This window comes from Eurosta solidaginis, chromosome 1, assembly GCF_040869045.1.
Source record: "Eurosta solidaginis isolate ZX-2024a chromosome 1, ASM4086904v1, whole genome shotgun sequence".
Taxonomy (NCBI): domain Eukaryota; kingdom Metazoa; phylum Arthropoda; class Insecta; order Diptera; family Tephritidae; genus Eurosta; species Eurosta solidaginis.
The window spans coordinates 300,656,620-300,664,876 of record NC_090319.1 but is presented as its reverse complement, the minus strand read 5'-3'; the positions used below and the strand labels follow the sequence as shown (position 1 = coordinate 300,664,876).

Below are 8,257 nucleotides of genomic sequence, written 5' to 3'. Positions count from 1 at the left end.
CACGGGCGCAACAACCACCAGACGCACCGCCACCACCAGTTGCAGCGCACGTAGCGGGGCCGCGACCATAGGCCTGCGGCCACTAATGTTAACACCAACAGCAGGCGGTACCACCGACAACAATACTAGCCGCAACCTTATCAGCTACGACCATACCGGCTGCAACAATACTAGCCGCAACATTATCAGCTACGATCATACCGGCTACAACAATACTAGCCGCAACCTTATCAGCTACGACCATACCGGCTACAACAATACTAGCCGCAACCTTATCAGCCACGACCATTCAGGCTACAACGATACCAGCGTAACAATACCAGCTACAACAACAACCGCAGGGCAGCGAACCTAGGCCTGCGGCCATCCCAATTGCGACTACGAATATCAGCGGTTAAAGAGGTGAGTTCGTTCCAATACTGAACTAAATATACGTATTTGTAGTCTCAACCTTGTTCTTTAATTTTTTTTTTTTTTTTGACTGCAACAACATATATTGTTAATATACAGACATATTCAAATTCAAGGCTATCACCCTAGTATAGAATCTTAACACGTAATACATATATACATGCATATATCTAAGTTAAAGAGAGCAAGCTGCATCCACTTGTCGTAAAGTTAACTTATTAGGGGGACTCATGTAACCGTATAAATGCCTTATAAAGTGTGTAAACGTATAAATTTATCTAGTTTACGCACGAGCTGTCAAATTTTGTATGAAAAATCATTTACACAATCTGTATAAATTTACGCGCACATTTCATTGTGTAAACGCGGTAAATTCAAAGGAATGCAACCTTGCAGACATTACAGACGGCATTTTCATCAAAAATCTCCAACGTCAGCAAGTAAAGGCGTTTTAGTTTTGATTTTTCACTTAATCTTGGTATTTTTTAATTTGTATAACAATCAAAAAAATTTTTTTTGGAAATAATACAGCTGAAAAACAATCAATTTTATCAAGAGTATTACTAGGTGCGTTCATATAACCGCGTGTGTAAATGGATATAATTTTACACCTTATAAGTTTATATGCTATCATGAGTCCCCCTATTATACCATGCAAAAAAAAAAGTAGACGTAACGTAAAGTTAAGTAGATAGGTTTAATTAACTTAGAAGCAAGAAAAAAAAAAAACAAAACAATACCAGCACTGACTGATAAATGCAAAACAGTTTACGTTTTACCTGAACATGTAAAACGATTTCATTAATTTTACTATAATTTCAAAGGTTCACATTTTCCCTGAACAGGTAAAACGATGTCGTTAGTCTTACTATAAATTTAAAAGTTCACGTTTTACCTGAACATGTAAAACGATGTCGTTAATTTTACCATAAATTTAAAAGTTCACGTTTTACCTGAACATGTAAACGATTTCGTTAATTTTTCTATGAATTTAAAGTACACGTTTTACCTGAACATGTAAAACAATTCCGTTAATTTTCCTATAAATTTAAAAGTTATGTTTTACTTGAATATGTGAAACAATTTCTTCGAGGAGTACGATTTACCCCAAATTTAATCTTAATTGCGTTTATAACAAATTTTCTTAGTACATATTACATATTAGTGTCATTATACTATGCGTTATACCGAATTGATATTTTGTTAAAGCTCAAAAATAAGTCCTACTACAACAACATATTAATTTTGTAAGGGGGCCCCAATTATCGGAATTTGTATTCAAACTGTATAGCCCTAGAATAGGTTTGTGAATGAAACGAAAACGGGAATTTAACCAAATTTTTACTTTGCATGTAATATATCTACTATTCATAAGCACATTTATTTACAATTTTTTTTTCACACCAAGCGCCTATAACCCTTGTCAAGAAAAAAGGGGGTGACATAAATATAGGTATAGCTTTAAATATTTCTTTTATAGCATACATACGTTAGTAAAAATGAAATTTGAATAAACTTGTAAACAATATGGGAATGCTGGCGTCGCCATTTATTTAGAAGGCACGTAGGGTTACCAGGTAAGGGGCCACCGAAATTTTAGGTGCGTCGGTGGCCATGGATTTTGAGGGTGGGATATGCACCGGGCGTCGCAACAACACCCGCGGCGCCCCCAAGTTATATTCGGCCCTTTTGGTTTATACCCTTTTGTATTTATTTTCAGTATTTTTTTTTGATTTTCAGAGTTAGTAACCGGCCATGTCCGGTTCGGTAAATTTTTTTTGCGTTAGATTTTTTTGAGTTTTTTTTGAATTTGAATTTTTTTGAATGTTAACGGTCTGTCCGTGACATCCGGTTCGGCCGGATGTTGTTTTATTTTGAATTATAAGCGTTTTGAGTCGTCTCTGCGTTTTTGACAGTTGAGTTTTGATAGACATGATAGGAATTTTTTTCTGTTTATGGCGCAGGAACAGTAAGGTTGGCAAGGACCCGCCCCAGCCGACAATGACTAGCCACTGTGCACCAACACATCACGCCGACCGCCTTCCTTACTGCTTCCACTGTAAATGCGATTCCATAACAGGCTTTATGGTTAAAGGTCACCATTAATTCGCCCTTAAATTCGTTGAACTAATGTCAAAATCGTACTACGCCGGAACTTGATATATCAAATCAAATAAAAAAGTAGAAAACAGCTGTCATTATATTTGTGTAATAAAAGAATCTGGTAACAGCATTTTATAAACGAAAAAACAACAATCTTATTGCATAAAAATGTATCTAATAGTTAAAGTTTCATTCATTCATATTTTTGCCTGCTTCTTTGGTTTCCTTCCACTCAGAGCACCGTTTTATTTGCGGGAGACTTTCACAGCGACAGAAATTAAGGCGAATTTACATAGACGCTTTGGTTGTGTTGCATCGATCTGAAGCCTTGGCAGGCCCGTAATATAAAAATGAGACACCTTGCTATTTTCTTCGCTTTGAAGCGAAGAGAGTTGTAAATCCTCCTTTGAGAATTTCCCAACTTTTGAGTCCTTTAACACTCAACAAACTTTGCTTGGCAAAATATAGGACCTCCCATAAATTTAACTCATCTGTCGGGCGAAGCATCAAAAGATTTACATAAACGATTTGGTTGCATGTCTACGCCATTGACGACGCCATACGAAAAATAATCAAAATCCTTGCATTATCTTTGCTTTGAAGCGACCAATGCGTTTATATAATTTTGGTTTATGCATTTGTGTAAACAGCCATAGAAGTGAAAATTTCCTCAGGGAAACATGTTACACGCTTTATATTTTGTTAAGTTTCTCTAGACCTTTTTGACTCTAATTTAAGTAAATTTTGCTTTCGGTATGTTTCCGCATTGTTGGAGGCTACAAATCTTCTATTATTTATATTTCCGCAACTATTTCATCTGTTAAAACTACAAAGTTTTATTAAACTACCAAATGCAACTCAGCTTAAAGTACTCTTATGTACCAAAAATGCAACTCTAGACCTGAGATTTGCATCAGGTGAGCGAGGCTGTTTGTAATTTTGATATTTATCGCTTAGTTGACACACTGGTACTGTACACAATGTTTAAGATGTATGAGGTCTTTAAGTTAGGGTTTTTGAAGTGAAGAAGTGAAAATTTCCTCAGGGAAACATGTTACACGCTTTATATTTTGTTATGTTTCTCTAGACCTTTTTGACTCTAATTTAAATAAATTTTGCTTTCGGTATGTTTCCGCATTGTTGGAGGCTACAAATCTTCTATTATTTATATTTCCGCAACCTTTTCATCTGTTAAAACTACAAAGTTTTATTAAACTACCAAATGCAACTCAGCTTAAAGTACTCTTATGTACCAAAAATGCAACTCTAGACCTGAGATTTGCATCAGGTGAGCGAGGCTGTTTGTAATTTTGATATTTATCGCTTAGTTGACACACTGGTACTGTACACAATGTTTAAGATGTATGAGGTCTTTAAGTTAGGGTTTTTGAAGTTCCGAAGAGCTCTCCCAGATAGTTCGCAGGTACTCGATACCTTTACACCTGCAATTAAAAAATAGTCATTCTAAGAATGCTATTTTTCCTGCACACTCCCTGAAACAAAATTGTTAAACTATCCATGACGTGATTTTTAAGGCGACATCATTTGATGTAATACTTAATAAAAGAGAGACATCAAAATATAGCAGCTATTAATCAAGCTAAAGAGATGATGCATATTTGAATGGGCAGATTAACTACTGTGAATTTATTTTAAATTGGCGCATATATGAACGTGGTCTTAAACCTAGTTTATATATAATGAAACTATCATTATTTTCCTACTTATCTTCTAATCGTTATTTAAATTACAAGATTTCCCATAAAAACTTTACTCTTCGATAATTAGTGATTATGAACAAACTTTTAAGATGCCGTCTTTATTTTCATAAACGAAGTACCACTTTTAGGATGTCATCTCTAATTGTAAGTACGAAATAAAGCTGGAGTCATTGGTGCCGTATGTCGTATCGCTGTAGTCGTATCCCTAACGTAATCAGCTGTGTATCGTTACGACGGTAAACCAAAACCCAATTGGTTGGCTACGATACGGTTACGACCTAGCGGCACAAATAATCGATTGCATTGATTCTCATAAGGTTGGTCGAATCAGCTGTTAAAAGCTGGAGTCATTGGTGCTTTATCGGTAACCGTATCGGTAACCTTTTAACAGCTGATTCGACCAACCTTATGAGAATCAATGCAATCGATTATTGGTGCCGCTAAGGTCGTAACCGTATCGTAGCAAACCAATTGGGTTTTGGTTTACCGTCGTAACGATAAACAGCTGATTACGTTAGGGATACGGATACAGCGATACGACATACGGCACCAATGACTCCGGCTTAAGAAAGAAACGAGAAAGTTGTACAGTAACACTTCCTAGGGATGGGACATATCTGAACGCACAATTATCTATTGAGGATTTAATGTAGATTAGTGCAGGTGCAAACGTGAATACGAATTTAAGCATATGCTAAAGTTAGGCCCGGTTTTTCAGTACAAGTTCAAAGTTTTTCAGTATAAGTTGAAAAAATAAAGTTCCCAATTTGTGGTTCTTTGACTGGAATCAAGTGAAAGATTCCAAGACTACAGTACTTTCACGAAAATAAAAAAAAATATATATTTTTAATTAGTTTTGATAAATTACGCTTCATTACTGCAATTACTGCTGTTAGCTTTAGTGGTACCACCTTGGATATTTTTTTTTCAACTTCACCTCGACTCGATATCCAATGTAGGATATCATCTAGAGAAACGTGTTAAATATTCATTTGAAAACTGTGCATTTCTGAAAATCTCTCAAAGGTTGAATAATAATATGAAAATGCCAATGACGTTGGAGATCAACTCGAGAACTATAAATTTTACAAAATTTCTGTGAGGTTGGATAGCGATTGGAGATTGAAGTTGGATACCAACTTGAGAACTATCTGGTTTAAGAATAACTAAATAATGATGTTTGGTATTTGGAATTAGATATATGTTTCGCTGGAGAAATATCTTTTAAATATTTGCTGGGTAAGCAAAATCCAGCTGTTGTCGTATCTACAAATTGACCAGAAAATAAAAAAAACCAATGTTGCCTTACAAAAAAGCCTACCCAAAAGGCGGCCTTAAACTGTGACTGAAAAACTGCTAAGCAGTTTAACTGTAGTGTAAATTTGACTAAAGTTTAAGCAAGCTTAGTTTAAGCTTAGCTTAACCCACTACTGAAAACTGGGCCTCAATCTTACCGTTCCGCTGTAGCCATTAACATATAATTTATCTGCTCATCATCGATAAAGGGGCCAAACTGCAAGGTTTAAACTAAAGTTGACCTTTACTTACACTGAAAAGTTGTGCCTGATAAGTATTTTGGTGTTACTAAAAGAATGGGGCAGTGAAAGATAGCATGCTATAGCAAGTAGTCAGTGCAAACACATTGTAAGTGCTTACCAAATCTATTACAACTGTTTTGGGGGCGATTTCTATTTCGCATGTTGGGGCCGCATTAACTGTCATTTGCAATCATTTCTAGTGAAACGACACAATTGGTTGGTTTTTGTAGGTGATTGGCAAACAGAAGAGTAATCTTCATTGGAAAAGTATAAATAATCCAGAAATAGAAACGGTGCAAGTCTTTTAATAATAGATTATACAGTTTTATTGCATAAATCGAATTCATTGTGAATAGAACAACACGAAATAATCAACTAAAATATATAAATATGAACTTAGTTACGAAACAAAACGAATGAATTAATGAAAATTATAAGAGAAATCATATGTAAGAAAGAAAAATATGAAATGAAATCAAGTGAATTGGGTTGGAAACATGGTGATAATTACAGAAAAGCCAAATAAAGTTAAGTGAAAATTAGTATTTCTGTGAAAATTACAAAATTGATTTGTGTTTTATTTTATTCTATAAATTGTGTACAAAAAATCGATTGGTAATCATAACTTCAATTTATTTTTGGCACAGCATTAAGCAAAATCCTTTCTACATATTTCGGCGCGTGGAGTAGTGACACGGGCTCATGTTCAATATATTGATGCATGTACATATGTATGTATGATATTCCTGCGCATACGGTGTAATATATTGGACAGCCGTTCATCCATCCGAAGGGTAGTTAATAGACAATAGACAAAGTAGTCGGTGCGTTGCCGTTGCTTTTATTTAGCACAAAGCATTCTTGGTCTTTGTTCGGAATATATTCCACCATAAAAAATGATCGCCCAATACTAGCAGTGGGTCCTTTGTTCAAGATATCTTTTTTATTTAGCATGTAGTAAAATCATAGAATATCTACTGAACAAGGTGCATGACTAACACAACTGCAGCCATTGGATATGAACCGGATTTGTCTGAAGTTAATGGTAGTGATTAGTTTTGTGAGGACAAGTGTTTAAGATGTAAAAACAACTGAGCTATCATAAATTTCATATACTTACATACTTGCAAAGTGCATAGGAGCGCAGTGAAAGTTAAAAAAAAATTGATTTGCAGTCTAGAATTGAATGAGCTAACTTGGTGTTAATAAATGTGAATAAATAATATATTAAAATAATTTTTTTGAAAAAAATAAAAAATTGTTCATAAAGGAGTGATAAAAATATGTGTGACCAATTCATTACTTACATATGTCTGCTTACATAGTATGTACATACAACTGTGTTTAAATACCTAAGTTTTTATTATTACAAGTGATTTTTTCATAAACATGCTACCTGTAACCGGTTTCTTTCATTATTAAGTATTATTTGTTCTTTACTCTTCGACTTCTCCCTACAACAACTTTAATTTTGCTTTTGCAAATAAAGTACAAGCTCTCGAGTTGCGCGAAGACTACAAAAATTAATAAAAAACAAAAAAAGTAGTTGTAATAAATTTAAATAAATAAAGCGCCTGGAAAATATTGAAAATGTAAGTATTCCTCATAATTTTTGAACTTATTATTATTTTTATTTTGAAAACGTGCTCCGTCCACCAGACCGAAGTCCCTGGTTCAAGATTCAATGATTTAGAAAAAGTTTATCATTTACAGTGGCGTGGCAGTGTTTTCACTAACACACCGAGTTTTTTTCTACCTTAAAAAGTTTATCAGTGAAAATTCATTCTTCAGTACTCTTGCTTCTACCACGAAAGGAGTAGATCCGCCACAACTTTTTAAACATTTTAGCATTCGTCCTATTAGGGTTTGCCACAACTAAAGAATGTGTCAAACCATTTCAAGCGGATAGATGACAGACCGCCACTCTTTTGAGTGACTGAAGCGAGCTCTGTGAAGTTGGCACCTACTTGGGCGAATAATTAAAAAAACCATATCTCCTTCGTTTGTCCATCGTTTGTCCACGTTTGTCCAGGAAAAATTTTCGTTTGTCCACCTTTTGTTAAAAAGTTATAACAAAAACATTTTTTTTCGAAAAAACCCAAAAAATTTTTTGTTTCGCTTTATTGTGCTAAATCGTATGTCCGTCGTTTGCCCATCGTTTGTCCATGTTTGTCCAGGAAAAATTTTCGTTTGCCCACCTTTTTTTAAAATGTTATTTCAAAACACAAAAATGTGTGTGAAGTTGGCACCTCCATTTACGAGTATTTAAAAAAACCAAATGCCATTCGTTTGTCCATCGTTTGTCCACGATTGTCCAGGAAAAATTTTCGTTTGTCCACCTTTTGTTAAAAAGTTATTTAAAAAAAAAAAAACAAAAATCGTGTGTGAAGGTGGCACCTCCATTTACAAGTAATTAAAAAAACCAAATGCCATGCGTTTGTCCATCGTTTGTCCACGTTTGTATAGGAAAATTTTTCGTTTGTC

At 34.7% G+C, this 8,257-nt stretch overlaps 1 protein-coding gene across 1 annotated transcript in view; it reads left to right on the top strand.

Moving 5' to 3' along the window:
* Nucleotides 1-5,990: 5,990 nt before the first annotated feature.
* Nucleotides 5,991-8,257, top strand: part of Mical (Molecule interacting with CasL) — a 277,488-nt gene continuing 275,221 nt past the window's right edge. The window contains 1 exon segment of the mRNA XM_067761247.1: nucleotides 5,991-7,365. The gene's annotated coding sequence lies outside the window, so the exon portion shown is untranslated.